At 43.7% G+C, this 27425-nt stretch overlaps 1 long non-coding RNA gene across 1 annotated transcript in view; it reads left to right on the top strand.

Annotated features, from left to right (window-relative positions):
* Positions 1–27277, top strand: part of LOC129784904 (uncharacterized) — an 86391-nt gene extending 59114 nt beyond the window's left edge. Inside the window, exons 9-11 of the long non-coding RNA XR_008748133.1 lie at positions 8330–8493; positions 17023–17086; positions 27131–27277. This is a non-coding gene — a long non-coding RNA (uncharacterized LOC129784904). The remainder of the gene's footprint in view (positions 1–8329; positions 8494–17022; positions 17087–27130) is intronic.
* Positions 27278–27425: the final 148 nt, after the last annotated feature.

The raw sequence follows: 27425 nt of genomic DNA, 5'->3' as shown, positions 1-27425 counted from the left end.
GTGATTTTGGCTTGAGGTGGTATCTCTAGATCATGTTTTAAAATCTGTGCTTGAGGTTCTTCAGTAGCCTTAAGAAGTTCAGAGATTCCTGAAACTGATGCTGTGTCTTCCTGGTCAGCATGAGTTAGCGAGAGGCGTGTTTGCAGAGAGTGCTTTTCAACTAAGCTTTCATTACTCCAAGCATTAGAAACTGTTGAGAACTTTCCTCTCTCAGCAGAGGTCGCACAACCATTTTCTAGCATGTCAAAACTTCTGGTAGAAAAATCTTCGCTCTTCAGTTCCTGATACTCTAGCATCACAGCAGGTGTAGTACTGGCTTCTGTCTTCAGAAAAAGCATTACGGTTTGACTTAACGTGTTCTGTTTAGACAGGTAAGTACTATGATCAGGCAGCTGTAAACATGGGCAAGGCTTCCAGAGGAAAGACAATGCAGAAGGAGTTTCAGTAGGTCTTATCTATCTTGATCTCTTTCCTGGTGGGCTTCATTTATGCAGCCTGACACACTTAAAATAAAAGTTGATACAAATGAAAATGTGATTATATATTTGTAAATGCACAGAAAGTGATCTTTTTCTAGTTAACTCAAAAAAAATAAAACCTATGAATATATTTGTGATTTAAGTATTAACAAAAGCTTATCTAGCCAGTTGGATTTTTCTGCAATAATAATTTGTTGTGAGATACTTCCAGTCTTGAATTAAATTGGCAGTGAGTTTCTGCCCACTTCAGTAGGAATTTGCCCAATAGTGCAAACTGCTGGTGGACAGGATCTATTTTGTTTAGATGCAGTATCCTCTCACGTAAGAAGATGTAATCTTAGATACAATGCCATTAAAATCAATGCAGATTTCTAATAAAAAATGGGCTTGATCAAAGACCCTTATAATAAATTTTGTACTTTGCTTGCAGAATTACTTGACTTCAGCAATCACTCCTAGATTTAACTATTCTCAGCTGGAGTAGAATCAAACCCAGTAGCTTTGTCATGGCTTTTAATAACGATGTTCAAAATACCAATTTCAGTATCTTACCTAATACATATCAAGACCTTCCAAGCAAAGTGTCATTGTGAAATGCTAACAACTATAAGTACACAGCTGAATTTACAGAAGGAAACGGGAAATTTAAACTTGTATCATGAGGAAGGCAAAGGCTCTGAAACGGATTAAAACCAAATTAATTTTGAATTAACGGATCCTATTTCAATGGTTATGTTCTCCTACTTACCTTAGCACTACAGACTTGATTTTGTAGTCACATTACTTGCATGTCAATCACACAACTCTAAAGTGTTTCTTAGCCCTCCTAAATATCAAAACCCACAGTGAATTCTTGTCTCCATAACTGAAGATTTAAGTTCTACTACTTACAAAAAGAAATGTAATAAAGGCAAGTTCAGTGAGCCTCTGTTTAGGATCATGTAAATTAACCTTCCTGAGTCCTTTTAACTAGCACAAATGAATAAATTGAAAAACAAGATGACATTTCCTCCTCATCTAGGTTGCACCTCCTGCATTTATGATGCATGCATCTAGATGTAATCACATAATTCCAGCAGTCTAATCAAGATTAATTAGAAATAATTATATAAATTGTCAACAAATTATTTGAATAATTGATTGCACATATAGGATGAGTGAGACCTTCTGTAAAAGCAGAATGTAAATCCAGATTTTTCCTTTGCTTTCTCTCATGAATGGGGTTTTTTTGGCCTTTCACTTCTGGTTTTAGGGATTCTATCTACATCCAGCATTGCCATGTGATAAAGCTAGGACAGGGTTCCTGCCCCATAAAGTCTCTTACTGGCCTCTGCATTAGCCTTTGCACTCTTTTCATTAGGCCTTAGCACTGGACCATCAAATATTCAACTTCTGGTGCACAATCAAAAGAATGGTTCTTCCAGAGTGATTGCTGAGTAATAAGGATTTTGCTATTATTTTTACAGCATTGGGAGAGTTTCCACAATATCCTTAAACAAAATCAAAAAAAGAATCCCAAGGATATGAATTGTTGACACATATCTCAAAAAATGGAAAGCCTCAGAAATCCAGAGAGCAATTAAACTGAAATAAAAAAGGGAAGAAGAAAAGCTTGTGGCTTTGAGGCAAAGAAATCCTGCTTAACTGTGAAACCACCTGAAAAAGAGACAAATACAGCTGCAGAAGAGAAAACTACTTGATTCTCAGAAGCCATAACTCTCTACTGTGAAGGCTCGGAATTGACTGATGTAGGAAAAGGGCTTATTGCCATAGTCTCAAATGTTGCTCTCTACAGTTCTATGTGCCATTTAAAGACATCCTAGCTAGCTGTCACTGCCAAACAAATTCCACTGAAAGCACAAAAAAGCAAACAAAATTTGCTTTACAAATCTGAACTGTTGTATTCACTGTTGTAGGCAAGCTCTGAGTTCACAGACTGTCGAGGTGACTCAGAGAAGTGCGACCTGCCCCATTCCTCTTGCACATACCCAAAAGCTTTGTGAGTATCAGCACTGTTAAAGCAGCTTAGTTTCTCCTGCCAGTAGACACAGACGAGCACACTTTGTGCCGCTACCACTGAATAGTGCAGAGGATGTATTTTTTGCTATGTCCATCATAGCGGTGCCAAGACCCCTTTACGGACTGCAACTCGGAGAGCAGGGAACGCAGCCTAGACCTCTGACAAATTTTCACTGTACTGATGGGCTAGACTTGTGGCCTGTGAGCTTGTTATCACTCCCTGGAATAATTATTTTGGCCTATAACCTGCTCCTGGCACCTTTAGTCCTGGGAATAATGAAGGAGCCGGTAGCAGGTCTAGTAAAATATCTGTTAGTGGCAGCACGCTCCCAGCCACCATCTTCCCAGGGCAATTCAGGAGCACTCCAGGACATGTGCGTAGGTACATGCAGCACACACTGCACATGAATTAACCCTGCTAGTCAGGCATGTCTGCAAGCATCCTTTTTTAAGTCATCTTGGGCACATTCATCTCCTCCTTTGCCTTCTGTTTCTTGTTTGGCTCAAAAATTTGGGCATCAGTTCTCTATGCTGCCCCTCAGAATTAAAAAAAGCAAAAGCTTTGGTTCTTGACTGTGGTGAATCCAAAATAAGACCATTCTAATGATCCCATGCATGACTGGGGACTGTGTTAATGCAAGTAATTAATAGTGTCTTCAGTCCTGACACTTTGCCACGCACAGCGACTAGTAGACGGACCTTATCTATCACCACTGGAAGAACCAAGGAGCCTCAATTCCAGCATTGTGTTGTCTGTAAATAGCAGCAATTCACACTGATAAAAGAGGTATTGTACCTTATAGTTCTGGTAACGCACATCTTACTGTACAGCACTGACTGCAGTTGTATAATTTTGTTAGTTCTTGAGTTTGAGAGAACCACTTCTGTCATGGATCTCAAGGTCCCCAATGCAATTTAAAAAAGAAAGATATATTCACATACCTTAAAATGTCCTTGTTCACGCACGCACACACAAATCTATAAAAAACCCCTTTCTTCTTCCACCTTAAAACAGACTGCAAAGCAGAGCCTCAGACTTAGAAAATAAGCAGCACAGATTCCCTTATTACTTCTAGTTTATGTAAACAAATCTTTTCCTTCTGAAGTGATCTTACAATCTAAATTTTATGACTGTGACTCACTGTTGCCCGGCTTCATCAGAGATGAAGACAGCAAAGAAAATTAAGTCTTAAAAGAACATACAAAAATACTAAAATTCAATTTTTCCCTTATTTTTTATAAAAATGTACATATGAATATTGCAACCGTGGGAGGTTTTATGTTCTAATTAGCTTTTCACTTGTAAAACTTTGGTTTGGCACTGTAGTTTGGTTATGTTTCTCATACAGTAACAATTCAGGGGGAATTCCAAGGCTATCTCTGAAAAAAACTGGATTTCCTGATATACAGGCATGACAGCTGCTAGTGTGGCATAGACTATTTTTGCCTGGTCTTGATCTCACGTATATCCAAAGTGCTTTCAGCTGTTTTATCAGAAAGCTCTTAAGAGACAGCATCTGCTTGGTTAAGTATCCTTATTTTAACACTACTTCTACATGGAAGGGTCACACAGGTCTATGAAGTGTCTATAAAGTGGCATATGTTACAAAACACAGGTATGACACAGCTCACTAGATGTGCTATATGGTTTAACATACATAGTTCCTTCCCTTTTGCAATAGATAGTATCCACACAGGCTATTAAAAATGCTGTAGTGTTCAGGGAGAGAACAGTTTGGAGAGCTACTAAAATGGAAAAATATTTTGGTGTTAGTACAGTGTTGTAACAGTTCTCTTGCTTAGTTTCTCAAATTATGGGCAAACTGTTTGGGTGAAACGCTGTTTTCTGAGAAGCAAGTGTTAGTATACAACTTCTTGAAGGTTAGCAGCCTCTAAAGGGAGCGTGTTTTGCTGATGGCAATCCCTCCTCCAGGAACTGAACATGAAAGCTGTATGTAAATCATAATGCAAAACACCCTGTGAGTCAAGGCCTGAACTGGCCTTCTGCTCTACCTCCGAAGGCTATGAGGACTCTCTTTCATGGTTTTTGTATCTCCCACAGCCCTGCTGCCCTCTTGTAGCTGAGGTTCCTCTCGCTGTCTCTTTAAGCAAGGCTATGACTCTGGCGCAGAAATTTGTATTATCTTCACAGCACAAGTGCATGTGGCAGAGAAGGGGGGACATCCAACATGATTTACTTACAGCTCAGTGGTGCTTGTGAATGTTTACAAGAGCTGAATAATCACCTCATCAAATGCACCGCTCTACTGCAGGCAGTTCACTGCCTTGCACCAGTCATGCTGGAGAAGACTAATCACGTACAGCGTGTGCCAAAGGTCCTTCTAGCCCAGTCCCTGCATCTGACAGTGGCCAAAAGTGGAGGCCCAGCAATAATTTCAGAAGAAGTTATGCACACGGTGATACTTTCTTGAATACACCCCAGTCTCCAACAGCCAGAGACACAGGGCCTTCCTGAGCCAGTGATGATCTCTCAGTGGATTTTCTGCTAGCACCGTACCCTGCTGTGTACCACCACCCACGTCCACAGCAGCTTCTACCCCACAGCAGTGCCTGGCTGGGTCACGTACAGCTGCAAAACTTCCTCAAACCCACAGTTTGCAGACAAACTCCAGCCTTCCCAGTAAGGCTAGTGTGTGCTGGGCCAGGCTGGGAATTGTAGGAGGGGGTGCGGTTAGTTACCATTACATTTGGAGCGCAGGTGCCAAGTTAGAGGAGTATTGTGGACTGCTGTGACAACTGCTAAATGCAGAGAACCTTCCAGAACCAGAGGTCCATGAGTGCCAGTGCCAGACACCACTCACGGCCAGGCACACATGGGGCTGGGCTTTTCATGGGGTCTGTACCGTGGCACAAACACTTGCATCCTGGTAGCTGGGTCCATGCGGCCACCACAGGGTCACAGCAGAGGGGTACCCACCACCCTGGGCTGGCAGCTGCCCCTTGGCTCACTGGCCTAACACACCAGGTCCCTACCCTGTGTGCAGGAGGGGGTCCCCTGAGCCCCAGAGCCCCCCTCCGGCCTGCAGGAGGGGGTCCCCTGACCCCCAGGGCTCTCCTCCGGCCTGCAGGAGGGGTCCCTGAGCCCCAGAGCCCCCCTCCGGCCTGCAGGAGGGGGTCCCCTGACCCCCAGGGCTCTCCTCCGGCCTGCAGGAGGGGTCCCTGGCCCCAGAGCCCCCCTCCGGCCTGCCCCGCTGCCCCGCCAGGCTGCAGCTCCCCTCAGGCCCAGGGCACCTCACCGCGCCCTTCAGAGGCCCTCGCCCCCCAGCCAGGCCCTCACCGGCTGCGGAGGGGAGACTGTACCTGGCCCAAACCTCCTTCTTGACCTTTCCTCAAAGCTGCTTTCCCACCACCACCAGGCAGTGTTCAGGAGACAGAGCAAAAGCAAACTTTCCCCACTGCAGCAGAGGCGAACACTGAGGCCTCCATCCCGGGCACGCCTGCGCTGCAGAGGGGTGGCCAGCAGCCAGCTGCCGCTCCAGCGGGTGCCAGCCCTTCTGCCCTGCTGAAGCCCTCGGGGCCATGGGCGCTGCTTGCCTGAGCCCCGGCTATTTCTCCTCAGCTGCCAGGCCCTGGGCAAGGAGTCACTGCCACGGAGGGGCTGTGACATAGGATGGCCACGCACCAGGGCCTCCCTCCAGGGCCGGCCAGGCACTGCCATGGGGCAACTCCCCCAACCCACCGAGGAGAGGGGTCTGTGCTCTCCGCCGCTTTACCACGCTGGGAACAGCACCTGAAAGCATTTGAGTGAGCAGCCAATTTAATGTGAAATACCTTAATCAGGTATTCACAGAAGCACAGAATCATTTGGGGCCTCTTGCAATCATCTTGTCCCACCCTGCTACAGCACAAGCGGTTGTGCAGTGGGTTGTGGCCTGGTTCACTCCCAGCACGATAGGCTTTGAAATAGTCTACAGCTTCATAAAACGCTAGAAATAAGCAAGCTGCTTTATTGTTCCCATCCAGTTAGTAGCTCCTCTTGGAAAACTGCTCAGAGCAGTCAGACATTTTATTTTACACTAATGAGTGAAATAAAGCTAGAGAAATATAAACCACAGATATAAAGTGGCTGGTGAGATGCATCATGAAGAAAACCACCTGGTGCTCCAAGTTTGAAAGTCTTGGCACCTTCACTGCATTTCTCCAGGAGTCATTAGGTTAAATTCCACCTGAAACTAATTTCCTGGGATCATTTGCCATCAGCTACCTCCTGCCAAGGAATTTTACTTTTGGTCAGAGGACACGTTTCATACCTGTCATGTGAGGTGAACATCTGCTGTCTCTGGCTGCCCACAGCTGTAAGGTTGCCAATGTTCAGTATTTGCTCTTAGTGTCTAAGGATGCCTGAGAAATCAAGGCCACTTCCTCCCAGTCAGGTAATGAAAAAGATAGTCCTTGCCCCAGTGAGCTTTTGAAGCAAAAACTTCAGAAAGATAATAAGGACTTTCTTCCCTGTTCCTGCTGACCTACAGAGTTTTACTGAAATGATATCCTGCTGTGATACAGGCAGGAGCAAGGAGCATAAAGCAACATACGTGGCTTTAGCACATATAACTGCTTCATTGTGGGCAACCCCAGGAATGACCGTGACCTTCAGTACCATTTCTGAGCATGACAGGACATTCAGCCTTGGCCACTGACGTGCCTATTAGTAGATGGGGGTGAGAAACAGAAGATGGAAAGGAAGGAATGGGCTGAAAGACAAGGTAAAGAACAAAGATGTGAACTGCTGACAAATTTGCTCTTCCCTCTCACCTCCTCTTTGCCACCAGCTTTTTTGTGTGAGCTGAGAGACAGTGAAAGTAAAGGAGAAGAAACACTCTGGCTGGCTGTGTTCTGCCCACCTACAGCTTTCAAAGGCTAAGAAGTATTTTAAGGAAGATGGGAGCTACAGTGCAGCCGATGGGGGAGAAAAGGATGCAGAGATGTTAACCCTAGCTAGTGGCATCTAACTGAGGACCAAAAGGGCAGTGGGTGTTCAGGTTTTGTGTCTGTGTATGTGTGTGTAGGGAGGGAGGAATGTAATGTGGGGCAAAATTATCCGTACATAATCCCTTCTTTAAAAAAAAAATAAAAAGAGTAGCTTGGCTCTTCACTGTACCAGAATTTCTGCTACCTCTCAGGTGGTGCATATTCCTTCAATTTAAGTAGAAACCTGGTACCCTTCCTCTGACATTGCCTCTTCTTATATCCTGTAAAGCTGAATTTTGCCTTTCGGTGCTACTCAAAGCTCAGTTCAGTCAGTCACAAATCAGAAAGGGAGACGTGGCAGAAGGATATTTGAAAGCCATTTTGCAATAACCCTTGGAAACACTACTTGCTACAATCTTGCTCATGGATCCTCTCTCCTCACTCACAGCACTTAGTACCTATCCCCTTGTAATCACTCATGATCTTATGTCTTTGCCAAAAAATTACTTTAAGAAGAAGGAAGAGCAAAGAAATGTCAGTTTTCTCTGATGAGTTCCTATGACTAGGTCCTTCTGGTAAGAGGGCTGCAAACCAGAAGGCTGTGTTCCTTACCAGCTCACAGCTTGGAGAGGGAGGAGAAGGTTCCAATAGCAACCCTCTATCTGCCTTTTTCACATTGATTTGTGAACTTGCTCATCAGTTAGGACACAGTTCAGTGGCAGAATATGTCACAGACACTGAGCAGATGTTAGACTTAATCTTGATTTTTATTTATTTTTTTTTTCTGTACAACCATTTTTAAAATTCCTAGGGAAAAATTACAATTTTGGTGGGTTCTGGACCAAGTCCTAGCATATCAAGCACTTGCTAATAATACACCCTTGTTTATTTATCTGTTTCAGATGCTGATCTGTGACACATAAGTACGATATACTGCACAGATTATGAAAAGAGGTGGCCTCCTTCAGCTTGTGATAAATCCTGGCTGGGAATGCTGCATAACCTCAAAACAGAAACACGAAAAATGGGAAAAGGCAAGCAACCCTCCACGCTGTACAGCTGAAGGGTAAGCCCTGATCCCTTGCAGCACCAGAACAAAGAACACCACACAGACATGATTGTGGGCCTGAAAGGAATCAAAGTCTGCAAAGGCCTCAGAAAATTCTGGGTTTTGTAGTGTTTCATATGAGCAACTAAATCCTGCCAGCATGCTGCAGAGCAGAGTGTAGACACTGGAGTGGATAAGCTCTGCTGGATGTGAGCTCTGCTGGATGCAGGGTCTCTGCACAGCTCGGTGTGTCAGCACATTCTTCCGTACCTCTGCTGTCAGGGTTTTTCCAGCACCTGAGCACCTGAGCTCCGTATTCCAGCCAAGAGCCGACACCGTCCCCGTTCTTGGGAAGCTGTAATTCGCGGTGCTTGCCAGCAGGTGGCACAAGAGACTTCACGGTCCGTCCATACTGCCGCGCATAAAATGGACTGCTTTCCTATAAAATGTCTGGCTAGCTTCTGCTTGGTCTGTGTCACCGTCAGCTGTCTGCTCCATAATGAACGAAGGCTCTCCACTTTTCTCATGGCACAGTAGTAATGCTTCTTTACACACACACCCCCAAATAATTACATACGGATCAGATTGGGTCTGGCTAGCAGAAGGTGCAAAGAAAAAGGTATTGAAGTGCCAGCTCTTTTGAAAGAAGTAATAGAGTGATGGAGGAACTCCTGCTCGTGTCAGAAAGAGTAATTATCAAAAGCCAGGATCTCATGCACAGAAAAGGCACCCCTCTAGCAACTAAAGAGGGAACAGTTAGTGACATATCGAATAAGGGCTCTTAAATGTATAAATGCATTAATACAGCTGTGCGTGCAACCTAGCAGGGTACCAAAGCAAAGCAGAGGCTGAAGAAGCTCTACCTAGTGAACCACAATTAACTTCATCTCAATCCTTCTATGCATCTTCCACAGTTGAACAGATTCATTACAGTCAAATATCTTCCTTTTTAAGTGGTTCTGTTTATTCCAGTCCTCTGCTGATGCCTGCTCCTCATTGATTTTACTTGGCTACAGTCACTAGGGAGCTAGTTGCTTCATGGTCAGCAGCTCTGTAATAAAGATGAGGGAATTACATGTCACACTGGCAGGTCCTTGGGTCTGTGTATGGCCTCAAGCTATCGGGTCACAGGAGTTATCACCAGCTTTTCATAGTAGCAAGTCCAGCTTCTTGTGCTTGGCCACAACAGTGCAGCATGATTAAGCAGCATACAAGAGCTTGGACTGGGCTAAGGACTGCTGTTGTAACCTTCACTGTGGCTTCGGACACAGCAGGGCTTTGCTCCATCTGCATGATATGATTTCTAGTCTTAGGAACAAAGACGGCCATTCAGAAGTCCTGTAGACTAAGAAAAGCTGGAACAGCAGGGAACTAGAAAAGGGAGCGAAGCTGTGACAGTTCTGTGGGGCTGCTGGATCTGCACCCCCAGCTCTCATTACAAAGGTCGGGAAAGCCCCAGGGTCTGGGTCTGCTGCTCTGGATTATTTCTCACTGAGCTATAGACAACTGCACTCACATACTTGTGCTTAAACCTTTTATGTCTCACTGGCATCTGAATTCAGAGGTGTTTCAGCACTGAATTTACTCTTGCCTTAGTTGTCTGGCTCCTAGAAAAGACAGACCACAGCATACCAGGAGAGACAACAACTATTATCAGCCTGTTGTATCAGCAGTGCCAGTGCTGACATCTGGATTATTCTAGCCTCAGGGAGCACAGGGAGGTAAGGGATTTTGAAACAGTGCTAAGGGAAGGAATGAAGATAAAAGTCACATAAAGCTTTTGTCTCTTTCTTTGTTTCTCCATACTTGTTTGTATGGAGATATACATACAAAGAAAATAACTCTTTGTTATTATCTTCGTTTCTTCATACTTGCACCCAGCTGAAATTTAATGACTGTATGCAAGGCTTGGAAAAACCACAGAAGCAAGAAGGTAAGGTTGTGCCCAAGCATAGAGAAGTCTGAGACTCCCCTCTGAACTTGTAGAGCTGAGGGAACATCAACTGGCACCAGGGTAATGTTTCATGGTAATATAATGCAATCTGCTGGGACTTGCTATTAGCAGATGAGGTAGTTCAAACAAACTTGGGATAAATGAGTCCAATAGGGCTAGAAAACACACGCTGCCTCAGAGCCATGTTAGCACAGCCTTAATGCGATCACATTTTCAGTTGGCAACAATGTATGATTTATTAGAAGGAGTTTTTAAAGATTTTTCATTCCTTACTGCCTAATCCATTGCCACGGAGTATGACAGTGTATATACATCCTATGCTATGTTCAGACTGGCTATTCCTGTTGCAAGCTTTTCCCCTTGGAGTGAAAAAACAAAGATGTGTCATGATGAAATGATAGGCAATGGAACTTGCACGGTGATGCTGCATGAAGTACCAAATGTTGCCTAACAACTTGCTTCCCCGAGGACTAACAGAAGCAAAAACAGAGACCACAGCACCTGCATTCAACTATGTTTCTGGAATAAAACAGCTGCCTGTTGCATAGGGACATGAATGGGCACATGGCTTTGTCACTGCTGGTGCGGTCCCAGAACAGGGACACTGAGACATGGCTTTAGGTCCTCCGCACTCCTACTGGTGCGGGGAAGTGCAGCACAGGCTCTTCAGACCTGGCTGTCTACCTTGTCAGAGCACCTGACACGCTCAAAAGAGGGGTGAGGATAGATTTGCCCATGAAATTGATGTTCTGACTAGCAAGGCAGATTTCCTACTCACCGTGACTCCCTGGGGAGGCATAGTTGTAGACAACATGGATGCCTGGGGTTCTGGGGGTTTCTTGAGTGTCCAACTGTTTCAGGTAGGCTGACTGATTTATACCAGTGTGCAGCTTGCTTCTGAGGCTTGGTTTGTGCCCCACTCCTTATGTGCGGTACTTACACAGTGATGCATGGGCTGGAAATCTCTCTGCAATGGGCACATTATGCTGGAACCTGTTTGATAAAAGCACTTTGGAAAAACGAGCTTTACTTGTCTCACCGGCCTCTTTCCTCTTTCGAATGCATGTGTGTCGGCTGAAGACTTAAATTCTGCTTCATGTGTCGAGGTAGCAGGCACCTTTGCAAATACACATCTGAGTCTTACTTATCTCTTTTTGGTACCTGCTGTAGTGGGGTATACAAATCTGACTTGAAATGGTAATGGACACGCTGAGATAAATGTTTTTTGACAATGGTCCTTGTGAAAGAAATTGTCTTGTTCTGAATATCTATGTGATATATTCTTTTTCCTATTTTGGAATATTCTTTCACATTGGTGTGCCCCATGAGATTCATATCAGCGGTGACCTGAGTGATGCCGAGTGCCTCAGAGGCATTAACTTGATTGCGAGAGGGTGACTGAATAGTCTAATATGCCCTGTAGAGGTTTCAGCCTCTTTCAAAAATAGGGCTTTGAATCCTCTTCCTGCCATGTGATGCCTATCATATTGGGCTATAACAGTATGTGCTAGAAATTGTTTCAGTCCTGTAATGGCATTAACATTGAATGTGAAGATGACTGTTCTCTAAAAAGAAACTCAGGATGACTGTGCATCTTCCTTGTTTTGAAATATCTTCCTAGCCTGCAAATCCCACGGGAAGCACACATTTTAGTGACATGCTGAATGCTTCTGGTTGATTAGATTTATCGTTTCAGGATGGCTAATAGAATAGGTTGCTTAATGACAACCTCATTGAGGTTGAAATCATGAAGACAGAAAATACTCCTATAGCATCTTGTCTGGACCATCTACATTTCTGTGGCATGGTTACAGTGTCCCTACAGGTGTGCATTTGAATTCCTTCATCCTCACCAATGTTAAATTAAGAGACTCGCTAAACTTATTTATGGAGAACTGATGTTGAACTGATCCAAAATACTGTTTAACCCATAAAAGCATTCAGTGATAGAATATTATTGGAGGCATGACTACATCTGGCTCACGAGTGAAGACTTAAGGTACTTTAGTGAACTAAACTGAGATTTTTTGCTCTGCAGCATTTATTCCCCAAGAATGGTGAGATCTACCATACACCTTGCTCCTGCTTAGACAAATATATTTTGAGTATGCTAAGACACAGACAGAGCAGTTTATTTGTTTGGAATGCCTCATTTTTTGGCCAAGGTGCCTGGTGAATGTGTACCTTGCTTACTTCTGTTTTGTGATCATGCAGGGATAAAGCAATTAATAAATGGCATTTACTTGGCCTAACAGCTAACAGTCAATGTTAACATATGACAGTGTGTGAAACTGCATTCACGACAGTGCCAGTTTGTTTAAGATTTCCAAGCTCTAGGTAAGGTTTCTGAGTCATAGCAAAGAATCTCAAAGATCTTTCTTTAAACAATGCTGGTTTAATCCTACTGTCAAGTACGGCAGGTAGCAGCAAAGCTCAGGGCCTAATATACAGGTGTTCCCCTCCAAACAAGCATATTTCTCCAGTATTTGGGATCATTATAGTTTTCCTTAGGTCCTTATGAAAGGCACCTCTTCCCCACTTCATTTAGGCAGTACCAGCAAGTGGTGGGATAGTATCTACCAAAGGACATAGGTGCTAAAATGTTGGATTCTCATACAAATTTTGTGTGGTCAGAAGTACTTGTAGAAGCACAGAAGTAAGTCATACCCCTGAGTTACTTCTCACTGTCCCCCAACTACGAAATGAGCAGGGATAAAGCTGAGCTGTTTTATATGCCCTGAAACAGCCAGCAGAGCACGGCTGAGGGCTGAAGGCACAGCAGTTTTATAAACTGTTTAATTTCTTGGTTTAAGGAACAGTTTGTTCCTAGAATATGACCCTCAAAATTCTGGCACACACACTCTGAAAACACCTATGAAGTTTTCTTGGATTATAAACGTTTTGATTATAAATGCTTTTTGTTGCCTCAAGCTGCCTGGGTTTTTTTTAGGAAGGAATAGCTTAGTCATTACTGCAGGTCTGCAAACATCTCAAACAAGGTATTCTTCCTCCTCAGAGGTCTGAGTGAGAAAGGATGCTCAGAGCGCACCAAGCACGCGTGGCTTCATTCAGAACACGGCTCCCACTGCTCCTGTTAACAGCTGCTGGAAGGGTAATGGTGCCTTCCCTCTCACGCTGTAATTCAGTAGCCTGTTGTCCAGAACCCTAGCAGCAGACATCTGGCTGTGCTTCTTGCCCTTGCTTGCAAGGATTCAAGTGACAGCTCCTGCCTCCCAGCTATAGCTGGACGCCCAAGCTGATATATTATGAAGATAAAATCAGCTTAGTGTTCATTCTTCACCAAGAAGGGAAAGGAGGCAACGCCCAACAGCACACTGCCTTGACTAGCAACAAAAGCAAGAAGCACAGTGTTTGCCCACCTGCAGCATAAGCTTCCTGTGGCCATAGGAAATGTGGGAAGGGATTATGGGCAGCACGTTGCATGTGGTTTAGCGACGCTCGCTCCAGAGGTTCCAGCCATCGTGATTATATTGGGTCTGAAATGGCAGACAGCATGCTACCTTAGCTGTGCTGGGCCTGCCAGCGCTGGAAGTTCTCCAAGAAGTCTTTTGGGGTCCTTACTGCGACACATTTGCTACCTTCTTAGTAACAGCCATACCTGTCATTAGGAGACAGTTTCCAAAAAATACCAGCCTTCGATTGTGTGCTACTTCAGGTACGATATCCAAATTACTCAGATAAAGGGCAGGCAGGCAGCCTTACTTAACTGCAGTATCTGTTACTCTTGGCATTTATTTCCTGCAGTTAACTGTTAAACAACAGCTGTCCCACTTTAATGAGCTTTAAAAAAAAGGTACAATGGCTCATTACTTCTGTCTTTCCTAACAGGTCCATTTTAGAGGCCCTCACTTAGCAGCTCTTATGATTCATGCCAAATGGAACTCATTTCCATGACTATTAGGATCATTTGCAGAGTGTTACACATAACACAACACAGGTTTGCAATGAACCCTCTCTGAAAGCTCGGGTTTTCTGCCATGGATTGCCTGTATCACAGCAGCACTGTGACCATCTGTGGATCTCTGTGCGTTAAAACCTAAAAGGTTAAATGAAAAGATCTACTGCCAAGAGAAACCTCTTATTTCTTGCGAACAGCTTTCTTCTTTTTAATATGTTAACTGAAATTGCATAATGGTAGGTGCCTTTGTTTTGCCCCTTATAGGACATGCTTACAATACATCTCAAATAGAAAAGCCATTTCAGATGCTCGAGGAAGAGGAAATGCAAGTCTGCTGGGTTAGTCACAGAATTTTGCTCTCAAGTTTTAAAATGGCACAATCTCAACCAAATACGCTAACACATAACTATTTTCAAGGCAGGCCAAGGCAAACACACAGAAAAAAAAAGCATTCAGGGCTTCTGGGCTTCCCTCTTAGGATGGGGAAGAGGGCATTCAGCTCAGTGTAGGTTCTTGCACAGGGCAGAACTGCCCTGATCCTGTAACTGTCCCCAATCAGCTGGGGTGCATGTGACGGAAGGTTGTAACTAGTCAATACCGATGTGTGAGGAGTCGTCATTTTTTTCAGCCCTCATTCTTTGGTTTGGGGCAGCACAGCGCAGACTTTAACTTCACCTAGAGGTAAGACACACTGTGCATTTAAATTGTAAGCAAAGCCAGGATTGCAAGTCAACACAGACAGCAATAAGGAGGTGATTAGCATCATTAAAGGGGTTTACAAACTCAGGCTGAACTTTCTGCAATTACTTAATGAAACAAATTCACTCGTTTCTGTGAAATCTTTCAGATTGCCTCAATTAAGACTGAGGGGTGTGAATAAACAGCAAGTTGTGGGAAAAGGAGTAGTGAACTCTGACGCTGCACATCTGAATTAGACACTTTTAATCCTGCAAAGGATGTCCTAGATAACCTGTGGAGTTCCCTTCCAGACTTATTATGATGTTATCTCCCATGGTACTGGGACGGAATACAGGCTGCAGATTTATAGGTGAAAATGAAATACAGCGTTATCTTGGCCAACAAAGATTTTTTTCCCTTCAGTGTTTTTCCTGTGCTCTGTTAGCTTTTCACTGTGTTCCCCCAGAGCCTCCTGCTTGTTGTAACAGCCCTCACCAACGAGAGCTTTTCATTACACTCTTTCCCATAGACTGATCCGTTGCCCAGAGCAATAGCCTAAGCAAGTCAGGGGACTGAAGAGAGATCTAAAATTAAATCCCCGCGGAGAAACTGCCTTTGTTCTTTCCCAGAGAAATGAAATACGAGTATATGCTTTCCAGAAACAAAGGAACCTGTCCCACAGAGAAATGACATTGCTGCTGTCCCTCGCCAAGGGGACAGAGGACAGAACGCTGCTCCAGACTGCAAGAGACCCTGCTATGAAAGGCAAAGCGACAGTGCCTCACTCTGTTCCTCGCTGGGACCCGATGGCAGCGCAAGAGCCAAGTGGCCATTTTCCTTATTCTCAGGACATCAAGCAGAAAGCACGACTGCCATTTTGAAGCTCAGGTTTATTTAGGTTTCTCCTTTCTTTAAATTTCTGATTCAGATCCCATGCTTTCCCCACACAGATTGCTACATTACCGTGAAGCCTGCAACCTAGGCTAGTGGACTGCACAGGCCACTCTTCTGTGTGGCAAATAACCATGCTAGGAGAACCGTTCCTTTTCCACACAACATTTCTGGCAGAAGAGCCATTTTCCAGCAGCTTGCCAGGGGAAGGAAAGGGCCAGCAGAAGGGTGAGACCAGCCAATTTTTCCCTCTGGTTTAAGAACTACTTTTCTGAAGACCTGCATTTGTTGACAGGAAATAACTGAGAAGCCAAACAAAACACATACACCCCTCTCCCTCCCAGAGACGGCGACCAAAAAGCGCCCGTGCGCAAGGACACAGCTACCGACCCTCCTGCCGCCATTTTGGCGCCCCTGCCGTGGCTGTAGAACCTTCCAGAGCGCGGTGAGGTGCGGGGCCGGCCGGCTGGCCCGCTCCGTGCCCAGCAATGGGGAGCAGGCCGGGCAGGCCTGGGCCCCCTCGGGCGGCGCTTGTCTGGGCGGCGGGGCAGGCACCTGGGGAGGGCGGCTGGCTGCCCTCGGGCGGCTGAGGGGCTGCGGCTGCTTAATTCTCCGCTGGGGCGTTGGTGCTTTGCGCTTCATTTGCACCGATGTGAGCAGTCAGGCCTGTCCTAGGAGAGGTTGCTTGCCTCCTAAACCCGTGGGTTTAATATTCTGAGTATGTTTGTGGTAGTAGAGTTGATCATTCAGGGTGGAAGATACTTTTCAGGGACACTGCAGATTTTGATGAGTAATTAGCACAAATCTGTGCAAGGAATTAGCATTGTCTTAACTAAAAATATTGAATCCCTTGAACTGGACCCCTCAGGCTTCTGATGTTAAATTCTGTAGCGAAGTCAACTGCTGGCGCTGCTGAGTTTGCTTCCTTCATTTTGCCACCTGGCTTTCAGCTGGGTAGAACCAGCTTCTCACTTTTTATTTGAGAAGTGAGAAAACTGGATTGGGCTCCGTTTTTAAACCAGTAACTGACCTCTGCACAAGAATAAGCCTAGGTCTCTGTGGCTGAAATTCAGCTTGGTGCTTGTGGTTATTTTCTCTGTTCCAGGTGGTTGTGGGCTGAGCAGAACAGCAGCGTTGAAAACACGTGCAAGTCTGAGGGGCACCTCCAGGTAAGAGTTTACGTGGCACTCGGCAGAGGCAGTACTGGGATCCAGCGGTGCTGATCTGGTCAGTGCCAAAACTGTAGCTGTTGGTCCTAGCTTGGTAATGTTGCAAGTGATTTGATATTCTTTCTGTCATTGTCCAGAAACAACATCACCTTTACTCCTGGATGTTTCAGAATAATTAGTGATGTATTGCTGATGTCCAGGAACCGGGGCATTTCAAATGAAAGCAAAATAGGGTTATGTGTTCCCTCCAGTTTCATCCTCCACCCCCAAGATTGTACATAATGTTTGGCAATTTAAATTGTGTAGGAGAACCAGGTATGTCTATGAAACCTAAAGTGAGTAAACTGTTGTGAATATGGGTTATGTTTCCTGCAAAGATACCCATGTGGTTGCTTTCTTAATAGTACAAGTTACCTTCCTGGAGGCTTACCTTGTGATAGGAATGTGGTTGCCATGCGGTAGTGGGAAATTGAAAAATCCCATTTTTTTTCTCATTTGGCCTCACTGCTTTACTTCTGAAGTCTTCTGCTACTTCTGCTGCCTCTGATTCCAGGTTAATTCTCTGTTGCCCTTACTGATTGTTATATACCAGAAAGTAAGGGAGAACCTTAATCTGTACAAGGACAGGCTGTAATGCAAATTAAAAGTTGCCAAGGGTTGCACAATGTTTTATAGAGAACTTGTTGAGGAACTGAGACCTGGATATTCGCCTTTGTTTAGAACAGGGTCATAATTCCTTTATTTTGGACTGTTATTTTGTGACAGTGGCTTCTTTGTAGAGTGAGGTTGGTTGGTTGGTTGTTTTTTTAAATGGGTTTGAAACCAATTAATGGAAACAGGCAAAAAAGACTGCCCCGTGGACTGCCTTCCAGCCTTTTTTCTTTTGTAGGCACATTCTGCTTTCTGTAACGTGGTAAATGTGATCAGAAAACATCTTAAAGCAAAGGAGGTTTTCACTGCCTTAGTGCTACCTTCCCTTGGTTTTGGAGCTAACAGGTGTCAAACTTGGAGGGAGAGCAGTTATGAGGACTGGTTCTTTGTGATACTGGCCCTTAACAGCAGGTGTGGAAGTGCGCTGACAGTCGAGCTGCTTAGCAGCTGGAAAGTACTGTACAATGCCGACTTCTTTGCTGAAGTTGGATGTCATGTACGATGAAGCAATATGAAAATACATGGTGCCAGGCTTAGTCGTAATGTTATTCTTCCCAAATTGGCAGGTTTCTTTATGTCAGATTTCCCATAATTTCCCAGTGTTGTTCCAGGGAGGGGAAACATGTTGGAGCAGGACAGTCAAAAGAATGTGTTAGGAACCTAAAAGTGTCTTAGTGGATGTAGTGGAATGAAGCTGGGTTAATTAGCATTGATAATATACAACTGTGGGCTGGCTTCAGGGGCGGGGGCTGGCCGATGTAGATAAGGTGCAGCTGTGGTGGTTCTGTTAAGTGGTTGAGAGCCAGCGAAGAGGGAGCAGCCAAGGAAGAAGCAGAGAGAAGAGAGAGAGTGGGCCCTGGATGAGGCGAGACAAGGAGAAGGCAGCAGAGGGACTGTATGAAGAGTGTGCTGGATGAGATGGTAACAGACCTTGTTGCAGTGTGATAGTTTGGAGAGTGCTGTGACAAGTGGATCCTGTGGGATTTCAATTGGAGCTCTGGCGAGGCAGGAGGTAGTCATTCTGTCCCATGGAGCAAAGCAAAAAGACCTGTTAAAAGCTACCTGACACATTAGATGCTTTGTACTTCATCAGTTTATTGGGTTTTGTACTTTTTTTACTCATCACCCATGATGCTGCTTGTACAAAGTAATTCTGGTTAGCTGTAGGTTTGCTCCTGCTGGGAACACCAGCAAATTTGAGGAAAAGAGCTTTACTAGCTATGTGTAAGTCTAGAACAGCTGGCAGAAAATTGGCACATCTTGTTATGGGAAGATCAGGAGAGATTGAAATGAGGTGAACCCCTTCGTGTAGTTTCAGGCAAGACTAAGTATGTAAGAATATCTTTGTGCCACCTGGGAGTACCTGAGTACTTTATCATGCTAGACTGCTCTGTTTGTGCTGGACATGACATCTCGGTAATTCTTACATGCACTATTGCTACAACAAAACTTGTTTCTTTTTCTGGTGGTGCTGTTTTCCAATTCCTTTTTCACAGTGTACAAGCATTTGAAAGAAGAGATTTCTTGAAGTATTCTTGAGAGAGCGGAAACAAGCAATAAAAGCTTGCTTTCTGCTTCCATCTGTCTAATTACAGTCAGATCTCTAATGACTGGTACCATGAGATGTAGTCATTTTTGTTTGGGTTCTGATCTCATGCTTCTTATGACCTACTGTAGCCCAGAACTGGCACAGATACATACATTAAAGGATGTGCTGTGAATTTGTTCAGACTTTTGTCAGTGGGTATTCCTGTGGTGGCAACCAGCCTACAAATTCCTGATATGAGCTGTTGCTTCTTTGAGCTGTGACAGTACAGATCTTTGGCAATCTCTCAAATGTTACTCCTCAAAGCAAACAATTCCTCATCTAGCAGGATGGGTATACAGTCTCACTGGGGCTTGGAGTTACTGTGCACATTGCCTAGGCATTTTGGGCAACTGGGACTTGGTTTTGATTGACTCGTGCTCCCAAGATCTTTGGCTGGGCCTCAGAGCTCAGTTAAAATGGTTACTTTTGGTAATAAACTACTAGCCACGAGGTCAGACTGGCCAACTTATGGGGACAATACCTGTAAAGTCAGGAAGCCTATATGCAGTTCTGAGGAAAAAAACGTCACAAATTGAGACAAACGGAGGGATATTAAGTTTATGTGGAGTATACTACTTGTTTCAGGCGATGTTACCAGGTACCTTCAATGCAGGAGGATAGGATTCTGCCTCTGGAGGGGGCCAATACTGACTTGTACTTTTCCTCCAGCCACTGCCTCTGAGGAGATGGATCTAAACAGGGCTTTGGCCACTTTACACTAGTCTTTTGGCCATTGGCCAGACTGCAACCCATATCTCGTGGGGCCCTTTGCCACAATATGTGGTTATTTTTAAGTGCCCATCCAGAACAGCACTGTGATACCTGACCGTGGCAAGTGGAACCTTTCTGGTCCTTTCAGAGAATTTCATTTACTGCTTGTAAACATTTATGGGTCCTGTGGAAACATTAATCAGTGTCAGGCCTAATCTGTGCACTTCTTTCCTCAGGTCTTGGCTTTGTTAGAGAATCTGCTTTATTTTGAAGGAGACTTTTGTGTACAACAGGTGCACAGTGTCAGGTGGGGAGAAGACTAAGAGGGATCGCTTGGGCAGTATCGTTATATTAATACTTCTCACTTCCAGATGGGAGCTCCTTGTTCTCTCATTAGTTTCTTTGCTATTAATACCATTCCTGTTCAATTTCTGTACACATTCCAGAAGCCAATAATGATAGTAAACCACACTTCCACGTTATTCACCTGACCAAATGCAAAACAGGCTAACAAAACTTGGTGGAATTGCAAATAAGCAGTTTTACACTGTATATAAATAAAACCTGTGAGAACTGACTCTTCTGTTTCTTCGTTATAGAAAGGGCAATGGAACAAGTTCCATCTTGTTTGACCTTATAGTCCTGGCATTTATTATTAATGTGATGTTTCTGGCCACAGTGTGCCAAAGGCAGCAATGTGCATCCCTGACAATATGGACTCAAAGTACTAAAGATCATAATTTTGACATTTTGTTCCTTGTTATGTTTTATTTTTCGATTATTCTGATATATTTTACCTTAGGTTCAAAGGAAAAACAGGCCATTTACAAATGTTCCTGTAAAGCATGCATTTCAGTGGCTGTTCTGAGCCTTTCTTTTGACTCTGAAAGGTAAATAAGCCAATGTCTTCAGAATGCTTCATCCTTATAAAAAATTCATATCTCTAGTTCATCTTCTGTTGTATTGCAGATATGGTTGTAGTCAAAATGGAAAAGTAATTGCCTTTTGTAGCCTGTTTCTTACTTGGCTTATTCCATCAAGCGTTTTAGTTAAAGAGCTTTCAGGAAATTTGGAGAAGGCTTGGGACTCCAAGCATGCTGAGACTTAAACTTAGTGGCAGAGCAGCTACCTGGAAGTGATTGCTGAAGGCTGCCAAAGCAGCATTGCCAGGGTGGGAGTTGCTGCTGTCAGTCCATTAAGCACAATGTTACTGTTACTGTTCTGTGGTTGTGGGGCCTCATCTTGCAGTATTTAGTCCTTTGCTGCTGTTTCTGCTATATGGGAATTCACCAAGAAGAGGGTTTTAAGAATCTCTGTCCTTCTAAAACTTGCTGGGAGATCAGTCAGACTGGGGCTAGGAATATTAATGATTCAACTTTCTCCTCTGAGTTTATTATTTTTTCCACTTTCCTGTTTGTCCTAGTCTGCCATACCCTTTGCACTTACGATGCAGCTTAGGATTCAAGTTATTTTCTTGGATTGCTCTCTCACTAAAGTGTAATGGGTTCATTGCCCTATAACATACAGGTTTTTCACTTGTCCTGTGTGAGTGACATTCATCAGGTCACTACAAATAAGGATGCATGTCAAGCAGTTCCCTCTATAATATATACAGAAAACATTGTGAAGGCATTTTAACAGCAAAAAATGCAAGATGCAGAGATAAATTTCACCTTTTAGTATGAAAACTGACTTCTGCTGTACAGACTTAGGTCAGAGTATAGACCAGTGATGGGGTATGGGCTTTTACTCTTTTGCACCATTTCCTTGCAAGCACTGAAGTACAGATATAAAGAGGTCAGGTTGGAGCATCTGGCTGTTTTGGGGGTCCCATGACACCGCTGAATACATTGTATTGATTTAGAACGACTTTTTCCTCCAAGTCAGGTAATCAAGAAAACAATGTTGTTAAAAGTTGATTCTGCTGACAGTTTGGTACTTCAAAACAAAGTTGAGGACCAGATTTTACAGGGTATTGTGGTAGCCACAGCTTGGAATGCTGTTTTGATTGCCGGTATAATTTTTCTTCCTTAAGCTGGTCCCACAGCCTTACCCATTTCAGTTTTGTGTCTTGTAGACCAAAAAGACATTTTTGTAAAACTGAAGGGGTTCAAGAATATATTCTTGGACTGAAAAATCACTCTATGTAGACTTTGCTGCTTTACTTGTCTGTAAAGTATTTACTGTGCTGCTAATATAACCATTGTCCATTTTGAAAAGGCCATCCCACAAGTTTTGAGTACTTGCAACTCTCTAAATACTGTTTCAATATGAACAAGAACAATGTGCTGGTCCTTTGGTGCTCCCTGGAATTATCTCATTGATTTAAATGGCACTTCTGGTTAGAAATGAATTTGTATGACCAGGTCTGTAACTTTTAAGCATGGCCCTGCAGATATTCGTGGACTGTACTGTTATGCCAGTTCTACATAAGCTGAGATGTTCTAAGCATTTATAAGCCAATAAAATGAGCTCGTTAAGCTGGTTCTGGTACAGAAGACATGGCCTTTCTGGTAGCTCGTAAACCCCTTGGAGATGTTGTGTTAACATTCTGTTTGCAGGCTGAACACAGCCTTTGGGAGTATTACATTACACCAGCAGTACAATCCATCTAAGGACTTACTGCCATACTGGTTTGATAGTGGCTATAGTCATAAAAAGGATACAGGATAGTGACTGGAACATGACTCTTTGGTACTGAACAGGGATTTGTGGTTTCATCTTTGCATTATCTAGCGTATGTATGTTGAAAGCATTTTAAACTGCAGGCCGATCGAGGCTACACAGGGGCTGAAGAAGGCTATCCCTCTTCTGTCTCCAAATAGTGCTTTGTTCAGAGGAAAAAGTTAAGATGTGAGCACCCTGCGAAGTGGGTTATTGCTGTATTGATGATTTCTTTGCACTCTTTCAAACTTCCTAGGTATCATATTAGAGGTACTGTTGTGACACTGTAGGAGTAAAGTGATTTGGAAGATTTGCTGCAATGAGCCAAACACTTGTTCTGAGTGTTTTCTGGCTCTCCTGTTGAAGTCCGTAATACAGTTTCATTGACCTCGATTACTTCAGTCTGAAGAAGCAGCTTAAAAACCTGGACTACATTTAGCAGAGTTCTCCAGGTGGACCAGGGTTTTGTCTTGGGGAACAGGTGTATGCCGTTCAGCAGTCATGTAATCAGGGACAGACTATCCCAGCACGTTGTTAGTGTGTTACGCCTTTCAGCCACTTTAAAGAGTGTACTGTTAGGAAACCAGTATGTGCAAGAAAATGGCACTTTTTTGTTTACACTATTAACGACAAAGGTGTTAGCAAAGTCCAAGAGCATACCGTAGCAGATCTGCTGTTACTCTTGCTCTGTTACATATGATGTCACTTGCAGGGTTCTTTCAGTGCAGTGTATTGCTTGAATACATGTAGCACTCGGTGAGAAATGAGTACTGGTACTGAAAAATTAATCGGAGGTTAGCAAAGGGCTCTCCTTCTGGAAGAAACTGCCGAATTCTGAGTTGGAGATGTCAATACCTTTGTCGATCAGTGTCCTACTTTAATTGGCAAAAGGTATATGCTACTTTGGAGGCGGAGGTCAGGTCTAAAAAGATTGTACCCTTTTAAAAACAGTATTATAAGGAAGCATCATCTGTTAACCCTTGAGATGTGGCCTGTTAAAGGACTAGGCAGTCTAGTAAAAAGCAGTTTTTCATTATATCCTATTACATATGATTCTGAGTGGAGAGGTGATCCACCCATGTCACCAGTATAATCTCATTCCACTGAAGCACAAACCCTGTTGGATGCTATCGGAGATGGGGAATGGGATAAAATCTGTTTCTGCTCAGTAGATCAGTCCAGTGGTAGTGGTCTGCACTGTACTGGGACACTGCAGCTGTTTTCTTTTCAGCTGCTGGGATTGAAATTTTTTTGGGTCGTCTTATGGAATGGATCTGAACACTTCCATGCATATCTCTAGAGAGAATGTGTATTTGGAAAGGAAATACAAGATGGAAATAGATGTCACCAGCTGGATTTAAATTTTGTGTATTTTGCGAACTACTTTCTTTGTGATACAGTGTACAGTAAGCAATTAAAGTTGCTCATTGTCTGTAAACAGGACTAAGATTTTGTGTCCTGCTTCATAGGATTGTTATGAAGCTGTGTATGTGAAAAGAATACTGAGTTCCTGGTTCTTAGATGCAGATTTTTGATATTGTGTACTTTATTTTCCATGAAAATGGGGACTAAAATTACAATAAAGTAGAATAATCGTTCTGCAAAAAAACATGAGAAATGTGAAAGTGAGGTGCTCTGACACTGTTGGAATAAAACGGGGACATAATAGCTTTGGAATTAAGGTAAAGCTTCTCTGCGTGGGGAACTGGTTCTTTCTCCTTGTTCTGGACCCATCACTCCTGTTGCATTTACTGAAGAAATCTGTTCAGGTGTTGTATATGAAACTGTGTGTCACAGTCTGGCCAGCTATTGCTTACTTCGTGATCTGTACAGTTTTCAAAAGCTGCCTTTCTGGCAAAACATAAACCAGCTTTTATAAAAGGACATGCTACTGAGAGCAGTTGTTATCTTGGGAGTTTCTGCTTTCTTTCATCTCCTGCCAGTCTTTACCTTTTCTGTTTAAATGTTATCTGCTGCTTAGTGTTCTCATTTTCAAACTACAGGGAACACTAGTCTCTCTCCATAAGGCAAATGAACTTAGCAGTAGACTTGGTTAGAGTTTTTTGAGATGGAAATCGGAGGGCAATTTGTGCTCTTCTGTTTAGAACTCCTGTAGTTTTAAGAGCATGTGAGAGCAGTCACTGCAGCAGAAAATCCCAGTGTCGGTGGCAGTCTCCTGGGAAATCAGAAATCCAGGCTAGTGCCTGCTTTCCCAGATTCAAACTCAGATGTTAATTTGAATTTGCACAGGTCACAGTGATCTGGGTAAGTGTTGGTTGTTGATCATTCTTGTTAGGACAACTGGAAGTTACAGCCTTCTGCAAATTAAAAGGGTGCCTACTGGAAATGGAGATTAGTATAATAAGTTATGGACACTTTGAAATTTATTTACAGGATCCTGGTTTTTTTCTGTCCCCATTTAATTTTTTTTTTTTTTTTCCATAGCCTGGGTTCTGTTTTCTTCAGACCCCATTTCAGGTTTTTTCCATAGTCTCTGTATCCTGCACTTTGGTGGAAAGCAGGCTAGGCTGTTACACAACACCCGTTTCCACAGCCAGTATCATTCTGCCTATGTCCTTTCTGTCCTTCGTGGTAGACTGCGTCATCCACAACAGCATCACCTTCTGGAAAAGGTTTTCCCCTCCTAAGCATCAGGGGTTTTAGATTTGTTAGTGCCATTGTTAGTTCTGCAACTCGCTTCTTGGGACATGCGAGGGGACCTGGGCTATCGTATGTTACAGATCTTTTCCTTTTTGTACATTAAGTTTTCAGAGTCTGTGCTGCAATTCAGATCTGGTGGGAGGTTGGAAACCTTACTTTATGTTGTGTTTGAAGAGCACATAAAATTCTGGGCCATATAGTGTACCACTGCATACGTTAACTCAGGCTGTGCTTTCATTTACGGCTATATCCAGAGCAAACTACTTGGGGGCTGAGGAGAACAACCAGCGTGGGGCATTGGAACTGGAAGCATGAGAGAGGGAAGAAAGAGACACCCCCACCCCCACCCCACCCCCAAGGTGGAACAGGCCAACAGGCCTCTCTATTTGGTAATAGACATGAAGGGAGAAGAAACTGCTCTTCCTCTTAAATCATTCTGTACAAATGTCCAAGTACGAAAATATTCTGTATGTTTTTACAGTTGGTGTTTCTTGCCTGTGTCACAAGTCAGTTTAGGCATACATGTTTTTGTAGGTTAGGAATTATTCTGTACAAGAATAATTACTTGTTAACATAGAAACTGTATCACTGCTGCGTTACAGAAGCAGCTACTTTCAAATGAATTGTGTAGTGTCCAAGAAATAAATCAGAAGACTTTAAGCTGTGTGAATGTCTCCTTTATTGGTATCAGCTGATAAGCTGAGCTGCTCAAGTAACTTGCTGCAGCATCTTGGAATCGCAGAATCCTGGAATGGTTTGGATGAGACCTTTAAAGATCGTTTAGACCAAACCCCTTGCCATGGGCAGGGATGTTTTTTGCTAGATCAGGTTGTTCAAATCCTGTCCAACCTGGCTGTGAACACTTTTTGGCATTCAGAGCTTCTCTGGGCAACCTGTTCAGTATCTTGCCACCCTCATCATAAAAATTTTCTTTTAATGCAGTCCAGGATATCATTAGCTCTCTGGGCTGCAAGAGTACATTGCCAGCTAATGCCCTATTTTTCATCCACCAGTATCCACAAGTCCTCCTCAGCAGGGTTACTCTCAATCCCTTCATCCTCCAGTCTGCTTTGGTCTTGGGCATTGTCCCAGCCTACGTGCAGTACCTTGCACTTGGCCTTGTTGAACTTCATGAGGTTTGCATGGGCCCACTCCTCAAGCCTGCCAAGGGCCCTCTGCGTGTGGCCTCCCTTCCCTTTAGCAAATCGCCTGTACCCCTCAGCTTGCTGTCATCTGCAAACTTGCTGAGAGTGCACTTGATCCCACTCTATGTTGTTGATGAAGATACTAACTAGTACTGGTCCCAGTATGTACCCTTGAGTGATATTACTTGTTACTGGTTTGCACTTGGACTGTAACTCTTTGGACATGATCATCCAGCAATTCCATATCCATCAGTCGTCCATCAAACCCATATCTCACCAGTTTAGTGGTAAGAATGTTGTGGAGGATCATACCAAGGGCCTTACCAGAAGTCCAGGTAGATGACATCCTCTTCCTGTCTATTGATGTGCTCCATTGTAGAAGGTCACCTGATTAGTCAGGCTTCAGGTGCTTCAATTTTATTCCTGTACATAAAAATCTTTTTTTTTTTCTTCCATGTTTCTACTTTGCCTCCTGCCTACAACCCAAGGAAAAGGTTGGGACTCAAAGTGCTGTGTGAGGCTTTATAGCCTTGATTTTGGCAGAGCTCAGATTATACAGTTTTTAATTAGCTCTTCTAGAGTTTGAGAGACACTGGTAAGCTCTCTTGTCGTCTTTTCTTTTAGGTTTTTCCCTAGTAATACAAGATCTGCTCTGGTCAATACTGTTTTCTCTGGTCTGAATAATACGACAGTGTTTCCAGTAGCAATTGGTCCTATTCAGTCAGGGAAGAAGTGAAATGAGGAGATGGACGGAGTTCCCTGCTGGGTTCAAGTGTTCACAGGCAAGCTGTAGCTCAGAGAATATCGTGCTTTTGTCTGACACCAAAACTTGCTGCAAGGTTCAGATTTGGAGTGTGACAATTTTAGGCGTGTGAATAGTTGCATCTAAACAACGAAAAAAGTTGGGAGCATTTCCTTA

Source organism: Falco peregrinus, chromosome 7 (genome assembly GCF_023634155.1).
Source record: "Falco peregrinus isolate bFalPer1 chromosome 7, bFalPer1.pri, whole genome shotgun sequence".
In the NCBI taxonomy this organism is placed as follows: Eukaryota; Metazoa; Chordata; class Aves; order Falconiformes; family Falconidae; genus Falco; species Falco peregrinus.
The sequence above is the reverse complement of the archived record's forward strand: the minus strand, read 5'-3'. Positions and strand labels throughout refer to the sequence as shown.